Source organism: Glossina fuscipes, unplaced genomic scaffold, assembly GCF_014805625.2.
Source record: "Glossina fuscipes isolate IAEA_lab_2018 unplaced genomic scaffold, Yale_Gfus_2 1, whole genome shotgun sequence".
Taxonomy (NCBI): domain Eukaryota; kingdom Metazoa; phylum Arthropoda; class Insecta; order Diptera; family Glossinidae; genus Glossina; species Glossina fuscipes.
In genome coordinates, this window is record NW_023998415.1 from 7,125,278 (window position 1) to 7,152,003 (window position 26,726).

The following is a 26,726-nucleotide window of genomic DNA, read 5'->3' on the forward strand; positions in this document are numbered from 1 at the left end:
CAAATGTTGAGGAAATCAAGATCCAAACATTTTCGGGAATTCGCTTTGGCCATACAATTGCAACGCACCAATAAATCTTAAGAAGTCCTCTTATGGACAAATTCTCACTATAAAGTACATTCCCTGTGACTGCCTTAACTTTGTTGCTAGTGCTCAATGTCTTTTTCTTTTAGTCTAAGAATTTATTTCGTTAGTCTAAAATTTTAATAATAACAATAATAATAATACTTATTTTATAAGCGAATTTATTTTGATTGTACAATTAAGTTATCTTTCAGATTATATTCGGCTATGACGAAACGAAATGAAATAAATGAGATGAAAGATCCGACAGTGGAGGAATGTATGAATAAGAGACATCAACGTTTTTAAACTGAATGCTGGAATGAGCCTTGCAGCGACTCAATATCCACAGGTGTGGTGATCGCAAGCTAACCATACCAATACCGATGAGAACTTTTCCGCTTGTTCTGGACAGACCTTCACTCCGACAAACTTAGTATTCATTACCTAGAAGTTCCACATTGCTTACGTCAAGCTGCATAGGAGCTGCCTTCGACCAGTTAAATCGGAATTCGATTTTAAATATCTTTTACCTTTTAAAGAGCTAGAAATATTTAATAGATATTTAGACTTCTTAAGCTAGGCTAGCCTTCCCGCATAAAATAGTTCCTGGTTTTTTCACCGCGGCACGCCCCTGTTTCGTAGCATAAAACAGACATCCGACAGGCTCACCCGACAGGCAAAGCCTTGGAGGAATCTGCCGCTTCCAAAACCTACACATTTTCGATGACAGCGATTTTCACAGATACTGCAAATTCGGAACAACTCAGATGTACTCTGAACGTTGAACCTTGCGAATATGTACGACATCATTGACACGTATTGGGTTTGTTGTTACTGTTATTATGACAACAAACTATGTTTTCTATTGTTTGTGTCGTTGCAATGCGATAAAGCAAAACTTGCTACTAGTTTATGCTATCCTTGCTGATTAAGCTTAATATTATTGTCATTGTTGTTGTTAAACTTGTTGCTATTAATGCAGTTTATCTTGTGTATGTTGTGTTAATTAAAGTAACTGTATAAGTTCTTATATATTCTTATTCTTATATTTTTGCTGTTTCTTTATCCGAATTGAAAACGAACAAAATTCAGTTCGACGCAGTTTCAATTCCACCACATTCCGCTGGCCGTATCGCGATGTTGTGGACTTTCTAAGTCTTGACCGAGTTTTAGTTAGTTTCGTGCTAGTCCTCCTATGCTTGCACAATCGTGCCACACCAGTAAGGGATTTCTCAAACAAACATATAAATATACATATATGTAGTTTTAAAACGCTTATAATTTTCATGACGAATACTCTAATTTAAGCTAAACTTTGCACATTTAATCAGAAATTAATTAAAAAGCAAGAGCGAAACGAAAAACAACAGCTACAGCTTTCAATAGGATTATCATAACATCTTAGAAAGTTTATATAGTTTCTTTGGGTTCCTCCATTTACTATAATAAGATGTCTGAAATTCTTTTCTGAAAACTTTAAAAATGTAACGAGATATTCGCCTAATATTTTCAAAAAGGAATCAGATAGCGATGCTTAGTGCTTATTACAGAGTTCGAAGTGTGGAAAGAAGTGCTGGTGCTACTATCGGCAATCATTTAAAAATGCTATTCATTGCTTTGGTAACTTTCCTTACAGAAAATCAAAGAAAAATCCACAACATTTTATGTAAATTCTTTTCAATTGGTGCTTGCTGCCAAGGCGGCCTTCATAGGCATTTGCACCAGCTATAAAGGATGTGCTACTCAGGGACTGTACGTACAGAAGAATCTCATCAGCGAAAAAATTTAATTTTTCATTGATAATATAATAATAATAAAAAATACTATAACGAATAAAATAATAAAAAAGTAATAAAATACTATAAATTATATTTTGTTCCCATACAAACGCATATTTTTTAAGCGAGACATTTTTAAGACTAATTATTGTTAAGAATATTTTATTCTTGTTCACCTATTTTCGCTATAAGGTACTACAAATTCGACTCTTTTGACATTAAAACGTTCCATTATATAATTCACGACTTTTTCAAAATAAAGCGATATATGTATATAGGAAGAATGTATATAGGAAGAATGGTCACAAAAGCAATCCGATTTAATTCGTGTTCAAATGTCATCCAAATAACTCAACAATTTCTACCTGAACAGTAATCACAAAAATACCTTAACGACTTGAAGATGTATGACCATGACCATGAGTCGATTCAGAAAATGAGTTTGAATCGATTAGTGTGATAAAATAAAAGGCAGTCTCAACTTCTTCTGATTGTTACATACGTACGCAAGTGCTGCCATGGATGTTTACAGAAAAAAGAAAGACAACAAAAGAATCTCTTTATTGTCACATGAGGTTTAATGCGGTTCTGGTCATGTATATTGCGAACATATTCAGATCGAATGAACGGTCGGAGGAATGCAGCAATGAAAGTACATCGCTGAACTGCAACCAAGAATGCTATGACAGGTTTTAAAATAAGGACTACGTTGTATTGCATTTGGATTTTAAGAAACACATTACACACTTAAATTTATTGCACTTACAAAAGGTACGTATGCGTTTAAGATAGATTGATAAACAATTTAAAAGTAACGGAGTTTTTCATATACACATTGCATAAGTAAGTTGCCATTTACACGGAATATTTCCAAACAAATTTGCTTAATACACTCAATGTATATTTGTTGCAGATTTTAAGGCGTTAATGAAAATATTTCTAGACGCGATTACATATCTCCTTCAAGTTTTCATTTTCTTTATAAACTTCTGCGAGGGGAAACTCGGCCCAGGCGACTAGATCCTCTTACAATCTCATTGTGTTCAAGAATGCATATGTATATATATTTGCATATGTTTACATGAGAATTCACATGTGCCTTCCATATCAACTACTTAGCCTTTAACTCTCATTTCCATTGAAAATGTTCACGTTATGCTTACTAGTAGGCATACAGAGCTAAAATTGTGTATAATTTTCTAAGCTAAATAATGTTGTAAAGGTACACTGGGCTTTTAAATGTCATTTTTGTTCGATATGATCCTTACTAACTTTAGAAATTGTTTTTACCGAAGCGCGGCACGTACAGTCTTATGGTTATTTGTTTAGTGCTTCGTCTAACTGCTCTTTTAACTTTTCGGTTTCTACATTGCTCTGTTCACTCAGTTTCCTATCCGTTTGCCCTTGAGTTCATGTATTCGCATTCTTTATCCATTAGAAAGCCGTTTGCTTACTCTATACGTTTTCTTATAATTCTCTCATTGGTAAGAAGAATTAAGCTGGGCAGCCGGCAATTTTTTTTCATGGCAAATCAACTAACACACGTATTCCTAAAAGTTGAATCAATTGATTAACTTGTATATACAAGCGTATACATACTAATATACTACTTATGTTTATATGATACTATCATAACAGTCCAATTACATAGAGTACTCTGTGCATTCTTTAAAAAGACAAGTATATGTATAAAACGCTTTAGATGCTGAATGACAAATAAACGTTCGGGTTAACGTACAAGCACCTGTAAATTGTCCTCTTCGCCCTTGAGTACAAACTCACTCATATATGCATATGCAATAAACCCGTACATGGCTTTCATTTTATCATTTTTCATTATGTTATGTTAGATTGCTCTATATTCAGTTGATATAAACAGGCAACCAATCACTCGTTTCAAAGCACAAACTTTCGTAGCTGCGATCGCCATATCACTTATTTGAATGTGTATAAAGTGAGAAGCTATAAAATAATTCCACAGGCAGGCGGGCAAAAAAGCTTAGATAGATTTTACAAATTATTCTAAATCAATCGAGGTAATCAAAGGTGGGCCTATCTCAAGTGGTGTAGCGTATGCTTTTACATGCTAAAAACATCCAATTTTTCCTATTTTATGATGAACATTGGTCCCTAGTAAATTAACCACAGGGAATTTGGATCTTTTCGTATCGTATATAGGGGCTTTCACGAAAGCAAGCCTTTCTATGGCGACAAAGTCTACCTTGTGGTGTATTCTGATGGATGAACGGCAATTGGAAAAAAAAAAATCTTTGAAAATCAAACTAAGTTTGTTAAATTTGTACCACATTAGTCGACGTTTCGAGTATCGTCCAATGTGAGGGCTTTCATAAAAATTATGCATTTATATAAAAATGCATTAGTTTTGGTGCATTATTAAGAAAATGAGTTAACAAAGCGGAATAGAGTAGGGTATCTTATAATCGACTTTGTAAGATTTTTGCATTCTTACTTATTATATACCACACTTTGTTCACTGTAACAATAAGTTTTTCTTCTCTAATTCAAGTGCAATATAATACAATTCTGGGGATATGCAATAAAAGAAAGTATAATACGTTTACTGTACCACACTAACCGGCAAATTTTATTTAAATCATGTGCAGTAATTTTTTTTGATTGAGCGACTTTGTAATCTGTGAAATTTATTCACTCGGCAAACATATATATAGACAAGGAGGAAAAACTCGTACGGGATCGAGGGGAACTAAGTAATGCATCATCCTATTAAATAACATTGTGCTGATTCCATTGTAGAGTATTATCTATCTACATATATTTGATCCCACGGTATATATAGTATATCGTGAGAGTGTAAGTTGCAAGTTGAAAGTGGACTTCTTATGTGTACATGAACTGCTACCTACATCTGTTTTAAGGTATTGTGGAACTAATTTCAAATTTAAGAGCGATATTTTGTCAGTTTGTTAGTGGCGTTTAGAATAGAAACAGTGGCACCACCGCACAGTCCAGTAGTTAAGAAGCATGGCCACCAAATCGGCAATTCCGGCTCAATTCCCAGTGCGATGGCCGGCAAATTTGCAATATTAGCGACCGGTTAGGGGGCACATCTCTCCCAGTCTTCGTCCAGCCCTTACTCCTCCCAACCTCTTTCTTTTTCTCTCTCTTTCTCCCTCACTTCATTCTTTGCTGACTATCACTGTGTTACAGTTTATAAAGCGCATCTTCTCAGCGATTAATCACAAAAAATGTTTCTTAAATGGTGGGCCGTTTTCTGCAGAAAATATTACAAATTTAATTTCCTCAAAATAGTTTTCATCCCCGCAGAAATCATATTCGCCTCTATGTACTTCTTTAATCCACTCCAACCTAGAACATTGTTACAGACGAAGGTTTAACTTCTTTGATCTGAATCCCGAAGTGAAGCGAAGCAATCTGTTATATATATGATTTTACAATCTCTGCCGGAAATTAAGTCGCTAATATCTATCCAAAAATTGTGGTTGCGGATCGGTACGCATATGTCAACCCTCTATGAACTCTTCATTTGGGAAATCTCAATCTGCGTGGTGGATATAAAAATGCTAGAGAATTGAAAGTAAATTAATTCCAATACGACTGCATTCTCCGTTAGCAATATATGGACTCTTGTTAGCAATATATGGACCTGAAATAAATTGAGAGGTTTTTGAATTTGGCATTTTGCAGATAAATCTTGTTAAGTTTACTAAGTACAAGATGCATAATGATTGTTACCTTGTGCTATCGTCTCTGGTCAAGTAACTAATAACGTGCTCTTGGCATTAAGTTGAGAATCAACTGAAACACGAATTTACAATCGATTCGAAATGAAAGAGAGGATGCTCGAGTCGTTTTAAAATCTTTAAAGATCATGTAGACCTTAAGTTACATCAGTTTATTGCTATATTATGCTTGCTTTTTACTTCACGATGCATTATTTCTAATAATAACTTTATTAGAATTTGTGTATACAAGTGTGTGTGTGTGTGTGTGTGTGTGTGTGTATGGGTATGTATTCATAAATCTCATCTCTTGTTTAAACGCATTTACTAACTTTTATGCCATCATCATATTTGATTTTAAACAAACATGCCTTCCTGTAAGTATTATTATAACTTCTCTTTATTTATAGTTTTTTTTGTTTTTTAATTTTGAGTTTTTCCTTTATATTTCAATCTAGTTTTCAAATTTTTAATATAAAAAGAGTTTGCCATTGTTGTTCATGCTATTGCGAAATATTAAATATTCCATTACATATCCGAGCATATGCATATATATATATTTGAAATGAATTCGCAGATATACTACTACATACTTGCTATACATACAAGTTCAAATATTCTGTTATGGTAACTGAACAATAACAATAGTTGTTGTTATCACGTTTACCTAAGCATGCAATATGCTATTTTATGCTCTTGATATATAGAAAGAAGCAGAGACAACTAACTAACAAGATATTCCAACATATCGTTTAAAATCCAAACTAGAAAATGATTACAGACTTTTGATGCATTTGATGTTTTGATGAATAACTTATTTAACTCTGTTCCTTAGTACCAATGAAAATATTCTATGAAGCAATAATGCTACCAAAAGTAATATCATCAAAAAGTAAGACCAGTATCGTATATCGTATATCAGAAATATTTGTTCTCTAAGTTCATAGCATGTTCTGTGGTAGACATCTGCTTCGAATTTCACATCATAAACACGATATGCACTTAGTTTTGCATGACACAAAAATTATGTATTACAACGCGTCATTTTGCTGAGCCAAGAAGTTACATAAACTTTTGCTTGCGAAATGAAATGAGACTTGGATCCAGGAATCCGGTTCAGAAACAACCGATCAATTAAGCGATTAATTCTTCGATTATCGCGTCGTTGAATGAATTCCTTTCGACAAATTGGCCAAACTGGCCATATTATTAATAAGAAATACTGTTTGATTTTGAGGATTACTTTGAAGATGATGAAACAGATTTGGATGAAATAGATTTAAAAAAGAAAAAAAATTAAATTGGTTTTACTTTTTGGATGAAGAAATTATGAGAATATTCTAGAATATTTTAGAATACGCACTGGAAACAAATAGATAACGTGTCGCGTACAATAACTTATAAGTGATGTGGTGTGTGTCGCAGAAATAACATAAACAACATAAATTATTTCTAAAACATAGTAAGAAGAAATTTCTCCATATTTCTGGATATGAAAATTTTTAACAAAAATTTATTGAAGCATTTGACGAACATAAAATTCAAAATTCTTCAATGCGAAGTAAATGATCAAAAGAAAACAAATTACATTTGTTACATACATACCCGCCGTTTATTCTTTTTCGCACATACGCACTTATATATGTTTACTATAAACTTAGCGCATATCCACTTGAAAACAGAGAATCGCACATACACCCAATTCTCTTTTTATACGATAGCTACTGTCTGAATGGAAAAATGGCAAAATCGATTCTAGACTTCAAGAAGCAACTCAAATGTCCAACAGTCAATATTAAAAAATTCTACACTTAAGAATTTACGTTCTGTTTACACATTTTATTTTATTAAATAATATAATAAAAAATAATTATACTTTAAAAAACCAAAGTAAATTGCGTAAAATATATATTACACCCTTTACACAATGCATATACGCACATATGATAAGTTACAGAGCATATTTGTATGGAGTGAGAATGATAAAAGAAACCCGTAATAGTAATGGAGTAATAATCTCTTCGTTTGAATTTTGAAATAATTGTTGGACCATTCTATCATTTAGTTGCCTCTCTGGAAGGGCAAAGAAGACAAAATATTTTTCTACTATCGCAAGAACACAATACACCCTTATTCTAACTTACGTAGATGGTGTATATATATGCATTTGCATGCAAACTTATTAGAGAACAGTGAAACAAAAAAAAAATAAACAAATAAAAAAAAACAAATTCGAAATGTTCCGTTTAGATAGAAACCTGTGTATGTCGTATGTATGTATGCATGTATGTATGTATGTATGTATGTATGTATCTATGTTTGCATGTGTATATATCTATCAATATACGACTAGAATTACAATGAGTAGACAAAGTATACTTAGTTATGTCAAGGTGTATGTATGTGTATGCGTGTACACATGCGGTATGTACGTAGGGCATGCAAGTAAGTTTTCGTTTGTAAAGTAAGTGCAGTAAATGCAGTCAGCATTTGTATACATATTTCAACATCAACATAAATGATAATTATCTAATGTTAACAGGGTAGCGAATAGGTGTGTCCATGTGTATACTTCTATTATATGTCGGAAGCCTTCCTTTCACTAGGTGAGTTCGTTTAAAATGACAGAATACAAACTTTGATGTTAAAATGAGAAAACATATGTAAATCCGCATATAATGGAGATGTAAAATACTACATATTGTTACGAAAATCATATACGGTAGACCAATAAAGTCTACATACAGTATGGAAGAATTTCGTTTTCTGAGAAGAATGCACCAATTAGCATGCATTCCGAACTCGTTCGGAGTATTTTAGGAGCCAATGACTTTCATAGATTCTCGTAATTGCGATGCGTCCTAAAATCATGACAGACCATCCATCTATCGTGCTTTACAATTGAAAATAAATTTTGAATTGCTATCGCCGCAGTAGATTTCTTTCATCCTCTTGGTTTGCAATTATATCCAAATACAATAGACTTGGATTCGTTACTAAAAATTATATTTTTCTCAAAATTTTTCTCACAATTTTTGTGGGGGGTTTGGAAACTCGAGGCCTTTTATCGGATTAACATCGCTTGTAAATGATTTTTGCCTTGGAATACGGTTGTGACTATTGTTGACTCGAATAAATGAATGGTTAATACCAATTGGCTTATATTTTTCTAGGCCTTTTGCAATACCAACAGCACTAGGTTTGTGTTCACTTGTTGCAATTCTGATAATGTTTCGTTCCTTATACTCTGTAAGGTTGTTTGGTTCGTCTGATCGGTGCTTATTTTCCGCGGTATTTGTCTTATTGTAATTGTTTGTAATAGTTTGACCAACTAGCGCGACTAATTCCAATTGTTTTTACTGCTTTCCGGTTTCGACCAACGATTTTTCCTCATATCTCAACTTTATAACCATTTTTCCAATCTCTAATTGATAAACTATTATTTAAATGTACGTCAGTAAGTATAAAAACTATTTACCTTTACATAGGGATGTTCTTTTTCGAATCTTCTAATGATGTTCAAAATACACTTTGCTCCTTTTTTTTTTAATGGGATTGAAGTATACATTTTTGTTTACGTCAAAAAAAAAAAAAAAAAAAAAATTGAAGTATTATTTAACATAATTTTTCATTAATTTCCTTGAACGAATGACTAAATTTTGCTGAACTTTTACCTAAAATACGGAAAAATTGTGTTTATCGTGTGTGTGTTTATTTAAAAAAATAGATCTCAAATCAGCATGTCGGAATTCGAAGGATTAACTAACAAAGAGTTACGGAAAATGTGTGTGGAGCACCAATTGCCTAACATTCCCGTAACAGATACCACCCGTGGAATTGTTATTAGGCGCTTGGAAGCAGCTATTTCTGGCAAAGCACATTCAACGGACAAGAAGGTTAATCCTCGTATTAAACATGTTTCTACGGCTGCCGTAAGTGAAGATAGTTCTGCCAGTTCCGTTAAGACAGGTAATAATAGACCTACACGGCAGACTGGGGCCGTTTCGAAGCGTAGAGTTTCAACAACAAAACAAGTGCACGTCAAGATGCAAACGCCCGTAAAGGAAAATCTACATGCAAAGTTACCTTCTAAAGAACCCTTACCGAAACAAGTTATGATCAGCAAAACTAATGTGGTGACGACTTCTTTCATTCAAGAAGCCAAAGAAGATGCTAATAAAATTTATGCTGACGCGGGTGAAAGGGGACAAACAACGACATCACAAATTCAACCAAAAGCTGTTCTTATTCATCAAAAAGAGCCGACTACATACAATTCAGCTTCGGGTGCGCAGCAGGATTATAACTATAACAAGAGTGGTCCACAATACACAGCTGAGTATGACGATTATGATGACGATGACGTTGATCGCCCCGATGGTTACGATGACGACGATGTGAAAACTCGTTTCCTTAGCAAATTTGCACGCAATTTGGAAAATTTGAAAGCTGCCCCTCTGGCCGATAAATATTCCCCATTATCAGGCGCTGCTGTTAATTTGCGTCAACGCGAATCTCTTGGTCGCCGTCGAATTCGTACGTCTTCAGGAAAAGTAACCTCGCGTCGCTCGTCGCAGGCAACATTACCAAAACCGGACGCAGTCAATGATGCGTTTTGGCAATTGATAGAGGCTTTACAAGAAAAATATCAGCTCAAATGGCCTCTTCTTGTAGCCGTTTTGGTTATTTTGGGCGTTTTCTTCTATGTCGCTCTTGTACAAAGCACCTAAATGAAAGTAGGCATTTAAAATTTATTCTATTATTTTTACTGCAATCTGATTTTTATTTATTCTTGTCATATTAATTGGTATTAACCAAATAATTTTTACGTATATTTTGTTCTTTGTTTTTTGTTCCGTTTGTCACATATCTATGACATCTGTATTTAGAACTTTTATAAAAGAAACTAAGAATTTGTAAACTTTTCAGTTAATTGCATTTTGTATTGAGTATGTGTTAATATCAAATAAACTAATTTGGAAATGTCTTGGAATAAATGGTTCTTTGTTTCTGATGAACAATAATTTTTGACCCTCAACCCATAAATGCAGTTTTTAGACCTTATTATAACGTTGTTGATAACAACCAAATACTCGCTTCTTATGTGAACCTATTGTTCGCGGGGATGTTACAAAATCAGAGCAAAGTACAAAAATGAATTTTGAACAAAGACTCTTAGAGAGAATAAATGCAGAATTGCCGTTGGAAAGGACGGCATCTGTTTCCAACAACTCGCATTTACAATTTTTTTTTTTTTTTTCTTATACATCAAGATGGGCATCACTTGTTCATAAAATTTGGCAAATGTGTTTGCGGGCTCGTAGTCACCGAAATTTCAGCTACAACGCGCAGTGATCATTTGAAAATCGTGTCAAGGAGTCGATGTGGATGTTTTCGGAAAAATGGATGTAATGAAATATTGGGCTGTGATTAAGTACTTGTTCTCGAAACGCAATACGTACAATACACAAAGTAAAGAGGAGTTGATAGCTTCGATTAACATTCATGACGAAGGAAAACCGCTGTAACCGCTGTTCAAGTTCACCAAATGGTCCGGGACGGTCATCTAATTAGGGTTAGAGAAACAGTAGGACATGGCCGAAGAAGCCATTTGTCGCGTGTTCATTTGACTTTTAGGCATAAGAGAGCTAAGCATTTATCGGTGATCGAATTAATTGGCAGTGGAACAAAAAGACGAAATCACAAGTTGATGACGTTGTTTCATTTGCTTCCCTCTGTCCAATAATTTGCAGATCTGATCTGATCCACAGACAAATCTCAAAAAGCAGTTCCAGAAAAAATGATTTGGATCAAATAGTGACGTCATTGAAGTAACTGAAACACTTAAGAAATCGCTCGAAAGCAAATGTAAGAAAACGTTAATGAATCGTTGAACTTCTTATTTTGTTTTTATTATTTTTTTTTTATAACAATTACGTTTATGAATCAAATCGAGTTTTGCAGAAATTTTTCATACAATCATCGCGCACACTTTCAGATCAAGATATGATTACATATATAAAGTTTGTTACAACCCGCAACGCTGTTTGGTTGGTTGTCCTCATCGGTGTATTGATATTTTTTATATAATAGTTTGAAGGGGAGCACGGCTAGTTCCAATTGTTTTCGCTACTTCTCCCAACGATTTTTCGTCACTTCGTAACTTTATAAGCAGTTTTCTAATCTCTTGGGAAATTTCGTAGCGATTTTATATATTTTGTGACATTTTAAGGCAAAGAATTAGAAAAGACTCACTTTAATTGGTAAATTATTATTGAAATGTACGAAAAGAAATATGAAAACTAAGTACCGTTAATTAAAGATGTTTTCTTTTCGAGCCGTCTCGTGATGTGTGTTTTTTTGCTGAATTTACACTTTTTCGTGCTATTGCAGTATATTTGTTGCTTATAACTTCATCATAAGTTAAAACAAGTAAGAACATTATAATCGGGCAATGCCGATCGTTACATATATTACATTACTTATAATAATAATAATAATAATAATAGTTTGGTAATAATGCACCAGCAAGTACTCATTATTTTCATGCAAAGCTACAATTTTCATAAAAACCCGCATATTAGCAGATTGGACTTTCTCTTCATACAAGAGATTGCTCTCGTGATAATGCCTACATATGTTAGCGTCCAAGAAAATAGATCTGTGTGGTCCAAATTCACTACCGTTAGTTTTTTTGCTTATATGGAGTGATGCCAAGCAATAGACCCGAGTGGTTCAAACTAGATCCACTTAATTCATATAACAAATAACTGTCATGGACATCACAAGAATATTAACAATTAGGCTTTTTTAGCATATAAGGGTTTACATTTCATGCGAATCCCTATCTGTGGTAGTATCCATGGTCCAAATTCGGTAAGGCTGATTTTTTTGTTAATTTACTATTTACAGCCAATTTTTATCATGATGTATTGAAAATTCAACTTTTTCGCCACATAAAGATTAGATTCTCGTAGGATCGGTTAAATGAGAGTGGGTTCAAAAAATTGGCCCAGCGGTTCAAAGTTGTCACACCAATTTAGAACATCGAAATACTATTACTTGGCCACTTATGTCGGAAAATATTGAAAATTGCACAGTCATTCCTTATAACAAGGTTTCAGAAGAGGGCGTTATATAGGGATTGGTCGAAAAATGAACTGATTCGAACCATTTTCAATAGTGCTCGTCCTTCGGTCAAAGCACATCAGTGTTCCAAATTTCTACAAAATACCTAAAAAATTGCCATCTGTCCTGTGAACAGATATCAGTCGGACAGACAGGCTTAGATCAATTTAGATTATGATACTGAATGGATCGATATAATATAAAGTGAGTCTATTTTAAGCCCTTCTGCATGTTACAGACGTACGCACAAATTTTAATTTTAATCTGTACCACGAGTGGTATGGTAAGAGGCACCTTAATTTGTCGTACTGCATGTAGACTTTCTTGGGCTACTACATTTGATGAAAACAGTGTACTTCTCTTGAAAACTGGATTGCCCAAAATGCGGGGAAAGTACATGTAAAAACGAGCAAATGAAAATTTTCTATGTGCGCTTTGCTTCATCCGTCGATCTTGGAATTAAAAGCACCTTATGCAGTTGGTGATTAATAAATATTTCCTTGGAAATTCAGCAGATAAGCGGATTAACAAACACATCCGGATAAAATTGTGATATACCTTGACTGTTTTAAGGGTTTATAAGCAAAGTTAGCTGCTTAAGCTGAGTCAGTTAATTCGTGATATTCGAATGGAAAAGTTGAAAGAGAGAATCGAGTACATATTTGAAAAGCAGCGCGATTAAAAAATAATTCTTCTGCTGGTGCTGCCACCCTCTAAATACTATAAAAGCTGCTTAAATTGTATTTTATTGCAAATTCATAATCTGGTCGTATGATTGAATCTAATGCGTATAATATTCGGAAAAAGCTAAGTAAATTTTCGCTTTTTCAATCTCATATTCGATTCGTAGTACAAGAATTTTTTCATTTCAGAATTTAACTAAATGGCGTAAAGACGTGTTTTACTCTATATATTTATTGGTAAAATTTCTAGAAAAGTTTCATTTTAACCATAATTTCATTTAATTTCTTCCGGGAACATTTTGTTCAACAGAACTCTGTCAATTTTTTTTGGCTCGTGCTCATCTTCAATTTGAAGTTCGGTTTTTTTTTTTTTTGAAGATACTTTGAAGATATCCCACACACTAGAGTGTTTTGGCCCAAGCCCGAACGATATAGAAAATGGATTATAACGGATTACGTTTGCGGTGAAAAGCTTAAAAGCTATATACAATAGTGTATGTGTATATAATTATATAATCTTTTGTATTTTATCACGAGTACAGATGATCAATTATACTACAGGGGATGTCGGGGTATAGGGTATCGAACGCTGGGGCTTGCCTGACTAAAAGATTTTTACTTGTTTCATGTCATATCCTTGTGACTTTCTTACGTTTGGTGGTGCTATCACTACAAGAAATTGGGTTGTCTTAATTACTTCAACACTTTAATGCTGCCTTTTTAATGCTAGTCATACGATAAATTAACTTTTTAAAGTCCGTAGAGAATTTGTAAAATTTCACAATTTCCATAAATATATATACGAATAATAGACAATAAGTTGCAACATATTCAACTTTGCTTTTAAATAACGTGAAATGAAAAAAAAGTTTATTAATTTTACGGGAGCTCAGCGGGTCTTGCTCTTGTTGCGCATAAACGATGTATCCTTTGTAGTTATATAACAGTTATTTAGTTTAATTTTTATATTTGGAGTATGTTCCCCGTAAGACATCCACGTTAGATGCTATGTAAGGTATTTTTTGATCAGCTTAAGATTCAAATTTGCTTTAATTGTTGTTTTTGCTTTTTTTCGTTCATTATTGCAAAGCTACTGCTTTTGTGCATGCGAAAATTTTGGTCGAAAATAGAAACGTGGCAAACGCACTTGTGGCTGCCTAATGAGCACACATTGCGATTGTTTATGCACGGAATTTGTTTACAATATCAATCTGACTTACATTGTATGAAGACTGTCAATCAATTAATGAGAATATTAATTAACTTAAAGCTCAAGGAGTCTGCCGTTCCATTCGTCTCTCATCACATCTCTTGATACTGCTTGAGAAATGAAATTTTCAATACTGAGTGAATGAAAAACTCTACGTTTTATTGAATGAATGAAAAATTGTTGAGAACTTACTAAGCTTCTAGCCATACTTTGCGTTTGAAATTAACGTAGAAATTAATTTACAATTATTGTACATAGTGTACAATATTGATGTAATAAAATAATGATGTAGAGATAAACATATAGAAACATGCATAGTAGGCTAGAAACGATAATCAAATACCCTGCATCACGATTTAGGTACACCGTTGTATGTAACGGCTTTTCGCAATACAGCGTCGTATGGAATGTAGTCCAAAAAATTGGCCCGATCCGAACCGTTTGCAATCGCGTTCGCCTTTAAACAAAATACCAAAGTCAGTATACCAAATTTTATTAAAGTGAATCAAAAAATTGTGATTGAAATAATTCTGAATCGGGTGGTGTTATAAAAGGCGGGTCTATCTCAAGTCTTTCTGGGTATTGCATGCATCCGTACACACCGAATATATTCTTGTACAACAAGTGGTTTAGTGCATAATATTAATAGTAATAACAATATAAATCATGTGAGGCTTCAATTCTTCAAACTTATACGTTAGTAATTGTCAAATTTAAGCACACACGCACACTGCGAGTATTAAGTATTTTATTTGTACAAAAGTCAATTTAATGCTCTAAGAATTTAAATAATTCTAACAAATTATTGTGCAATTAATTAGGTTTTGCAAGCAAATTGCACACGGCACCGTACATAATATCAATATGTAAACATAACTCTAAAAAGTGAACTATTTGCGTACGTGTATATGCATATATAAATATAAATGTGTCAGTTTTATTAACATATGACTCTGTATTCGACTGAGTCTATACATATACATATATATATGTATACACATACATACATAAATTCGATTTGTGTACATGTGCGGATTACATATAAATACAATTCATTGCCGGAATATATGCAATGCGTATCTGTATATATATATATATATATATATATATATATACGTGTGTGTGTGTGTGTGTGTAGATATTTGAGTACAATGTTAATATATTTTAAATAATTTACAATATTAATATGATGTCATGTACGAATAGACAAACCTAACATTGTAAATATTCGCATACACACATATAAGCTCTCTAAATTCCAGTATAACTATGAAGCACACAGTAAATATGGTCAAATATAGCAACATTTTGCATTCACTTGTATATTTACAGTTGTGGTAAAAAGTATTGTTGACCAAAAAAAAAAAAACAAATAAAAAGAAGAAAGATTAGCAGAGGACAAACAAGTGGTCACGTTTGTTCAAATGGTAAAGAATTTTTTTTTTTTTTTTTTTTGAAAAGCTTATCCATTTATTTTCAATGATGATATACACTGTAATAAGAATCAGTTTATATGTAAGTATTTAAATTTACAACCACGTATTTAATATGTAGATTACTGAACTGCTTTGCTCCACTGTGCCGCCTAAGCATATAAATTATTCAAACATAGACAGACATAGGACATTGTACAAGTTTAGCAAACAATTGAACGTGCATATGCTCGTATTTATGCTCACGCTATTACTCATGTATGTTGTATATGAAGATAGCAGCGAATAAGTTGTTGTTGTAGTTGGCATTCTCAACCCCAAACGAAAAGCCAAACAAATGCCCGATTCGTTCTGTCCTAAAGAAATTATTGTGTGTACATTCCTGCGTTAATTTGCGTTCTGTGAAATATTTAATCTTAATAGTATTTGTATGTTTACTCATAAGCCAACTATTTGACTGCGCTTAGTATATAAGCGTCTCTTATAAATATATATCTTGCAATCATTTAATTGTTTGGAAAGATGGAAAAATCTCATAAAATCGCATCTATCATAATTGATACATTAAGGGAAATTACATTTTTAATGAAACCTTCAAATAATTGCATTAACCCGTGTGGAAAGAAAAAAAAAAAAGTATGTGAGCCCACGTGGTTTGTTAATGAAATTATTGTGCGACTGGATTGGACTTTTCGGCTTTTTCGGTGTTTTATTTTTTCCAACAACTGTTACGTATCGTTCAATGGATCCTGGCCAAATTTACACTTCATCAGCTAGAAGCCATTATAAGTTTTTGCGCATTTGCTTTGCGTTTTGATTCGATCACTTTTTAGGTGCTCGGAAAGAATAAATGAAGAGGCAGTCACCAAAACGAATGGAAAATTGGACGAAGAAATCAGTGGACACATTACAAATTACAAACGGGTTTTGCATGTGCACGAGGAAAAAGGAGCTGAACAAGTGCGAAAACTTTACTTAGTTGTAACTGAATCTTCTAAACCCAACAATTTTACTCGCAATAGAGTGTAGAAATGAGCAAAACGGTAATTTTTAATTTTTTTTTTTTGCTTTTTGCACCGCTGCTCTTATTTTATTTTGCACTGCGAACATGTCCCTTACCCGATTTTGCCGCGTTTCAATACTACGAGAATGTTTTCCATAGACTCTACAAAAACGGACAGACGGACACCATTTAATGCTGCTCAAAAATTCTCGGGTTATTTATTGTTGAAGTTTCGTCATATCGTATTGCGAATTTCTTGAGAAAATGAATATATCCCCATTTTTCGCTGATGGGTCTCGTAACTTTATAGCCCTATCATACACAGCTGCAGATAAGTATGTACAATAGTGCATGTGACAGATAAATCTGAAAGAGCCATTAAAGAGTTTCTTGTAAGATACATTCTAAAGTGAAAAGGGCAGAGTAACTGGACCGTGAGGAGCAAAAAATTACGAATGATAGAAATAAATGTAAATTTCATTATTCATTAGAGATCACACTTCTTTAAAGGTTTATTTAGTGATCTTCACATTATTCCGATGAATGCATTGAGCAAGCTATGCATGATGAATATGTGATTGTGACTGTTAAACGTTAAATAAATTTGATGGAAATGCAAAAACGAATGAAATCGCAAGGAGTGAAGAAAAATTGTCTAAACATAAAATGCAGTACAAAAAATTACACTTCAGCCAAACTCGGAATGAACTTGAATGAGATGAAGTCGCCGGACACTAGTATCCTAAGATAGTTCTCCTGGAATTGGAACTCACGAAACAACTGCAAGCGCTATAGCAAGAAGAAAGTAAAACAAATTTCAAAAAAAGAACACATTTTAACCCAATCAGTGATTAAGTAATTTATCAACTCGTACGAACCAGGCAAAAAGTAAATGAGTAAAACGAATAAAATATGGGATACTTTAGAAGACAGGTACGTGTGTGTTTTGACGCATTTATGCTAATAAAAATTGTAATTGGTTTGTAAGACAATCACCAAAAGAACGGCAACGGCTTAGTTTAGTCATGTCCCTACTCAGTTTGTCTATCAAATATTACTTTAAAATAGCGTTTAGTATCCGTACTTCTTGGTAAGTATAAGTCGCCGTAATTATCGCCGTCGAAATGCTTTTGCAAGCCAGCTTGGCCGTATACAATGGAATGTTCGCTTAAGAGGAACAGCTTGCAAGATACATTGACTAGTAACAGAAGACGCACAAAACAAATATGATGAGCGACTCGAATGTTTTTTCATAATGCATATCTATAAATTAGATATGGCGCGTCGAACGAACATACCTGAATCGATTCGGTATCGTATGTACATCAGGAAATCTAAATTTATTCAGACTTGTATATATATGTATATATGTATATATGAACATATCATTTTACTTAATTTTTAATTTTTTTTATTATAAATCATTTTCACATATATGTATACGTATGTACATATGAACGTGGTGATATTATATTTATATTATTTCTTAATTTGATAAATTGGAAAACGAAAAATTTTTGTTGGTGATTTTCAAACCATTTGTAGTCGACCTTTAATGCAACAGCTGTGATTGATGATTCAACGGCAAGTTAAACTGAAAATGGGTTATAATGATCTAATTGTGCAGAGGGGAACTAAGTGAAAGAACAAATGATGGAATAATTTGATAATAAATTTATCAAAAGCTAAACGAAAACGCTGACGTGGATGCAACTTGACAAATATGTCTCTTAAAGTTTGGGTTATTAATAAAAGGGCATCAAGGACATTAGGCAAAAAGCATTCAATAACTCAGGGAGAGAGAGGATTCAATATAATAAGTAAGTCACTTTCATTTATTATATATTCATAGCATTAATTTGTGTGGAAAATTATATTTCTTTGAGCACAACTTTTTTAAATTCGAAGCATTTGTAAAATTAAATCTAAACATTTAAATGTACATATAAACATTTATGTATCAAATTCATTTATTTACTTACACATGAAAATTAACTAAAATAAATTAACAGCCAAATTCAAGTGACTCTTTGAAGTAAATCTTATACTACTTACTACTAAAAACAAAAAATAAATAAATAAATAAAGTGTATAAAGAGAAGTAAAAAAAAAAAAAAAAATTATAATAATAATAATTAAATAATGATTCATGTATAAATAAATAAGAAAGAAAAAAAAAGAACCAAAGCATGTACACATATAGCACAGAGCCACACCGACAAACAGTGCAGAACCAAATTGCATAATAATTTTAATCAAATCGTAATAATCGCCAAAGATATTAGGCGCGCGCATTAAGCAAAGTTGTTGTAATAGGCTTTAAAAAGACCGATATTGAGATTAAATGACAGGCATCATGTAGGTCTCCGCGAACAACTCTGAATAGATTAAACAGTTCATAATTATATTAACATTGCCTAAACTTAATGAAGATAAAGTGCCTAGAGAAGCGATTAGAGACATTGAAGTTAAGCTCACCAAGTAATGTGAGTGAGTTGATAGTACTATCAATTAATTTAATTAAGAAGGAAACACGAAGAGACGGCAATGGATAACAAAAGCGACCTATTTTCACAAGGAAGCAGGGAGACAAGCAGGTCCCAACTCAAATTTCTAACAGCAAACAGTAAGAACGGATTCAATTGAATCTACATAACGGCTATAGGAAGGACACCACACAACCGAGGCATGCTCAAGTATTAGTCTAAATAAGCACAAGAATAGCCATTTTGTAATGTAAGCATCATTAAGCTGTTTGGACCACTACCTAATGAAACCTGGCGCGAACCTAGCTTCACTTAAAGAGAGTTGAATGTGCAAATTAAAACGTATCCTTTGATCGGATAGAACCGTTAAATCGATGAACCAGTCAATGTTCCCCCACTGATGTGAATCAACGAAATGCTCAGTATTGAATGACTTCCTTCTTAACGAAGAAAGCTTCTTGCATTTCTTTGATAAAATTTAACGAGCACCATGTAATCAAATTATTTAAGTAAATTTGACGCTGATACGATTGCGATTCCAAGAAGAAGGAAGAAAACAGTCTCACATCGTTAGCGCACATTAAGATTTGGATGGATTTAATCACCGCGTGGATATCATTAATATTGAAATTAAATCAAGGGGCTGCTACTTGACTACCTTGATAAAGGTAAACGGACTAATCAATGATCTGTTATGCAGATTTCAGTAAGTGGAAAGGGACAACCCAGGCCTGAAGCTTAATGATCAATAAGTTATGGTTAACTAAGTCAAACGCTCCACTGGGATCAGTATATAACACATCCGTACGAGAACCACTAGAGAAAGTCTTGAAAACATGGCAAGTAAACCCCGGGAGATTCCTAACAATTTTTTTTTTCTTTTCTGAAAGCCATGCTGGAATGGAGAATTGTAAAATTTGACAGCAAAAGCCATTAATAATTAAGGTAAGGCATTCAAGTTGGCAATGCTTCTATAGTTCTCAACATGTGGTCTGTTTTCATATTTGTGAAGCGGAATAAGGAAACTACACTTCCAATCCAAAGGTAAGGCATCTGATTTCAAGGACTAAGTAAAAATCTCTAAAATAACGTCGTACAGTTTGTCGGAGAATGATTTGAGTATACATGATGGGATACTATCAGGCCTAAGCGCACAGCTTTATTTTAGAAATCTCAAACCATCTAAAACATGGTTTTGTAAATTGACCAACTTAGGAATCGAAACCGAGTTCTATATCGGATACGGATAGTTTACAATTAGATCGGACTGAGCAGTTGACAAATTTTATTGGAAGTATTCAGAAAAGAGATTTGAGCTTCAAATATCACCAGAAGACTTGGAGCCCTTGAAAGCAACATGTGAGAAATATATGGAGACTTTTCTTTTAGACTTAACAATCTTAAAAAAAATATTTAGGATTCACAAACAGTGGGGATTTTATCAATCGAAGGTATCTGCAATAACATAGGTGGTTGAGATAATTAAATCTTTACCTTGATGCAGAATGGACAAAATAATCGTAAGCAGAAGCACTTTTCATAAGTTTTTTGAAAAGCTTGTTTTTCTTGGCGAGCACGTGCCTCGAGGGCGAGGTTGGGTAAGCGAAACGGATGCATGAGTAGCTAGGCTAAATATATTATAGAACGATGATAGTGGATAGATAGCGTCAAGCAGACGTCGTTCCTACTAGGAAGAATAGGAATCGCAAGTAAAAAGTTTTGAGTTTGCGATAATATAGAGGGGGTAACAACACTTGCGAGTGCATCTCGTGCAATTTGGCAAGCATGGCGACCAGAAGACACACCCGAACAGCCAGGAAGAGAGGCGAATTTGTTATTTTTATTAATATTTCTTGGAGCTATAAACAGAGTAGTCTAAATGGCAACACCTGGAGGTGATACCTTTGTCACTTCAGCATAGCTAAAGCGAGGAGAACTTCCCAGCTTATTTGTAACTATTTTATTGCCAGCCGACTCAACGAAAGCGGAAAAGCTCACATTCTTTGTAGGTAAGGATGGGACACTTACATGACGAATCAAAATTAAGCGAAGGTAGAGGTGAAGCACCACACGCTACTTTTACAGTCTTTTCGCTAGTCTTTTACAGATTGAGAGAGAAGGTTAGTGCTCTAGATAACGACTCTCATCGAATATTGTCGAGATTTTTTCAAACTTTCCGCACAACGTAACACGATTTTTGCTTAATTCACAAAACCTGTTCCTTGTCTCCGTGAACAGCTTATAAAAGTCAATATTCAAGTCAATAAAGTCAAGATCTAGGACTGTATCTAAGGCAATAAGACAAAAAAAAAAAAAAATTGCAAAATTTCTTCACACACAATAAAACAGCAAGACAACAGCGCACGCTTAGAGTTGCCAAACTGACACCTTACTCAATAGGTCTCTGGCCTAACGAAGAAAAACAAATTTCTTTTTAGAAACTCGGCTTTATTCATTAACATACTCTCCTTTAAGAGGGATACATTCACTCCACCGCTTCTCAAACTTTTTGATCCTTCTTTTGTACAACGATTTATCGTTGCTCTCAAAACAGCTCTCAGTTTCGCCAAGTGCTTCTCCATTTCAGGCAAATTTTCCTCTCTGAAGCATCTTTTCCATGCCTGCAAAAGGCTGATAGTCACTGGAGGCCATATCTGGATACGAAAGCAATTCGAAGCGTCATTCATTCAGTTTATTAATCGATTTTATCGGCATGTGCCAGGCGGCGTTGTCTTGTTGGAGCAGCATGATTTTTTTTTGACTGTTTTTTCTCGATTTCCACACACAATTTATCAAATAACATACTGTAATATTCGCTCTTGGTCATTTATCCCAGTCGCTGCGTATTGTACTACGTGCATCCAAAAATACGGATGCCGTAAACTTGCCAACCGAATTTTAAGTTTTTAGTCGCTTTAGACGATTCTTTGATTCATATGTGCTGTCATGGATCTATATCTTATCCATAGTCACAAGAAATCTTTTTTATCTTGGAAGAACAGCTTCAAACAGCACTCTGAACCGACGTTGTTGCTTTGGCTGCACCCACTTCGAAAAGTCTGATGGTCAACATCTTTAGGATGAGAGTCATTTCACGCAACTTAAGTTTTATGTTTTGTGAATCTTTTTTATGCTTAACGGAGCAAATGTCAATTTTGCATAGCCAGACCTACGGACGTTACAATTTGAGTGCTCACTTTCTTTTTCTTCTTTGCATTTCTTTGCATATACATTGTTGTCCCACACTGGTAATATTACAAATATTTCTGGATTGAACAAATCGCCTCGACACAACAGTAGTCGTGTTGTATGAACTTACAAAACGACACCATCGAGGATGACAGTTGAATCGAGTACACACACTTGGTCTCGAGAACCACAATCGAACCTCTGGTAAAACTGTTAATACTAAACGCTACCAACAACAATTATCGATTTGGAACGTTCGCTGTTCACAAAACCAGCAAATATCATGAAAGGCAAAACAAGATCATCTAGACCCATCTATCTATAGACAAAATCAGTTTGCGGTATGTTGAAAGTACTCATCTAGAAAATATGAACCCTATCGATGACTAATGCCTGTTGTCTATTGCCTTAAAAGGCAATAGTTTTTGACGTGGCATCCGCAAATTGCCAGACAATTGAGAACAATGTATATCTAACGATGGGCAACACTTTGAATAAAATGTTGTTCATTGTTTTCATACAATAAGCACGTATTTTCTAAAAAATTCCGGTTTCATGTGCACATGCCTGTCAATTGTTTGCGTTCTATCTAAAAGACATAATAAGTATTTATGATGCCAAGCTATATATAATATATATATAGTATATATGAAAACATTCATAAATTTTCCCAAAAGGAATAATATAAGAATACAGAGATGATATCTGTCTATAAATAAATAAATAAATCGATACTATACAAAGTAGAAGAAGATTCACTTAATTAATTTAAAGAACGGAAACAATTGAGTTTCAAAATATTACTCCGTCTATGCGGGTATTTTGAAGAAAAGCATTGAATTTGATTTGACAAAAAATATATGGAGTTCCGCGATTGTGATGGAGAGTTTTTTTGTAGGCGGGCGTGGTCTGGAGCTGTGGGGCTTTAACGATTTGACGAAGACTCTCAGACTGACATTTTTAGTGCATCTTAATATTTGAGTTATTGGCTATTTTATACGATTACTTGCCATTGTTCCAAAAAGGTCGGACGATAGTCCTATGTAGTTCTATATATAATCAATTCTTTAGACTAAGTTGCGATATTGGATAATTTAAGCGATAGTCCACTTGTTCTTAAATTGAGTTGCTCACGTTTGCCTCCCATGTGATCTTTCCAGATCAATATCTGGACCGAGATATTTCATACAATTTAGGGATGGTATTGCTATGCAAAATAAGCTAGAACACAAGAAAACTCATATGCGTACGCTCTCCGGCATGTATTAACATTTCACTTACTTAGGCAAATCGAAAATTTTTTCAATTCATCGGCATAGTATAACATAGAGTTCCAAGTGTAATGCACTCCCTGGGGAAAGTCCACCTTCATTTTTACATGTTGCATACTAAGCTTCTCGATATCGTGGAAGTTAAAAGTGATGCTGGTCACGAATAATTATCTCTTCTTTTTTTTCAAAACTAGGAGGAATGTTCGTCAATTTCATTCAATTTTTTTAATTATTTGGGAATATGTTACTGCAAAACTAATCGGCCTACGTGAGGCTGCAATCTTTATAGGCTTCGGACCATGCATTGCGCGTCTTTGTGTTGGAAAATGATTCAATTATAATGCGTTGTTAAAAACTAATTGTAATGATTTAATATCCATTCCACTTATATATTCGTAGACGGGAGATTTTTTATTGTTTAGTTCTCTAACTGCTGGCCAATTCACGAAATGTTAACTGCCTAAATACTTTTGCATCAATTTTGGAGCTTATGTTTTATAGAGATGATTCGCCCTATCGATCATCCAAAATAATTAGCGTCTGTTTGTACATTTATTTCAAAAACAAATTCTCTCGAATCTCTAATAATGCCCGTGACAGCATTATCGTTTAATACCCGAAAGGTGGTAATACTGTCATAGGAGAAGACAAAGGCAACTTGAATATTGTAAATAGGGTAAGTTCGTCGAAAAATGATAATTCTATGTTTCGCCTGTAACCTGCCTAAAAGTGAAACATGAAATGCAAGCAGTAGCAGGTCGGTCGACACAACGTTATATAATCGTATTCCTAAATAAAGAATTTCCAAAAGTGAACATTATTGGGGACGAAGAAATAATTGTTCAAGGCATGAAAGAGGTCTGGCTAGTTACATAGGCTAACGCAGAAATTTCTAAACTTACCTGTGAGCGCAGAGAAAAAGGAAGGTATGATCATATGGTTGGATCCTTCAGACGCAAATTCAGAATATAAGTATGACTTACGGCTAAGGCCTTTAGAGGGTTAGATGCAAGGTTATATAATCCGTATTTCCAACGTAATCCCGGTCCAATGCGTTAATACAGGCTTCCACAATTGCATTGTAATAGGTTTTCTTTTTTATAGCTGGGATATAAGTCAAGGCCATCACCAAAATTTCGTCCAGGATTTTTATAGTTAATTGAATGGACCTTCGTTTCAGTCGATATTTTTATGTGTTTTGTCCATCTTCACGATTTGATAGCGTTTTATGTTATCTATGCACGAACTATGCGGATGTCTATCGGAATATTATTTTTCTTATTAATGGACGGTACTCATGTTAATAATTTAATGGTTTAATAGTTCCTTTGAGGTCGTCTTATATGATGAGGAATGGCGTTTCCTCTTACCGTGGCATCAGTCTTCACCCCGTCTTTGGAAAAGTGTAGAGGGTGATGGTTGAAAAGTGCGGGAAGAGCCCTGTTTTGAAGACGAAATTGTTCATTGCGATATGGTAAGAGCTTCTGCACAGAAGAATCTATCTGCGGATCGTTTATTTGGAATATAATGATGAACCCTTTTTTACGAAAGAAAGGCATGTGTGAAGAGGAACAAGGTACACTCCGTTTCTCAGCAAATCCACAAAACTTGCTTATCCTGGTCAAGGGCCAGTGTCTAAGAGTAAATCAAGAGCGCAGTGTGCGCGTAATGACTGTGGTTACTGAATGAGGCATGTGAAATTGCATGTGAAGGTGGAATTGAAGAGAAACTGTGTCGATGCCACTTAGGGTAGCTTATCGTCCAGCACACCTCCGGTGGTTGGAGTGGATGGGGCTAGTTGCAGGTGTAAGACTGTGGTCGTGTACTTTGAAATTAGCATAAATGGAAGAGAGAAATATAGGATTTTTATTGTAATCCGTTGCTTTGTATTAAGTTATTTATTTAAGGGTTTTGTATATAAACATTCCGTTTCGTTACTTGTTGTTGCACTTAGCAATAAAATCAATTATTTACATAAATGAGACCATCTATGAATAGCATCGCATATTAGAATAATTGTTAGCGTTAGAAGTCTTAGCAAACTCAACATAGAATGCAAAACAACGAGAGCAGAAACAGAATTTATATTCTAATTTAAATTGTGAAATTCGAACATAATAAAAAAGTAACAAAAAAAAAAGAAAAATTCAACTTGAAAACTTTTTAAATTTTACTTTTCAAATTTTCACTTTAAAGTTTTTACTTTTTCAATTGGACTTGTTTTTTATTCTGTAAAACTCATTGACCGTCAAAAATTTTCATTTTCATTTCTTTGGCTTATTTTAAATGCATCAATAATATATATATGTATATAAATGTATATATACAGATATATAATTCGTATATTATTATTAAGTACTTTGACTTCCTTTCGAGTTTGTGAACCTTCCCGCAAAAATATCCAAATTTTTCGCAGTTTGCTTAACACCTCACGCGTACAAATAACATCCATAGTCAATTTACTCTCGAGAGGAGACGCAACTGCAGACAGTAATGCACGTATCACCAGCAGACAATCTTCACATCCTGATTCACAGTTTTCAAGTAATACGAAAATTCTCGCTTGTTTCATCAAGCTTCCTCTCTTTTGATCCAGTTGTCCGAAGACTCAGTTTATCCACCTTGAAAAATCATTCGCTTCCAAATGTGTCACACAAGACACAAACAAATATGAATATGTTCGTATTGCCTTTCCGAAAGAAGCAATTTTGTCCGTCACTGGTTCCATCCGTGATTTTTCGACTACAAATAAATACA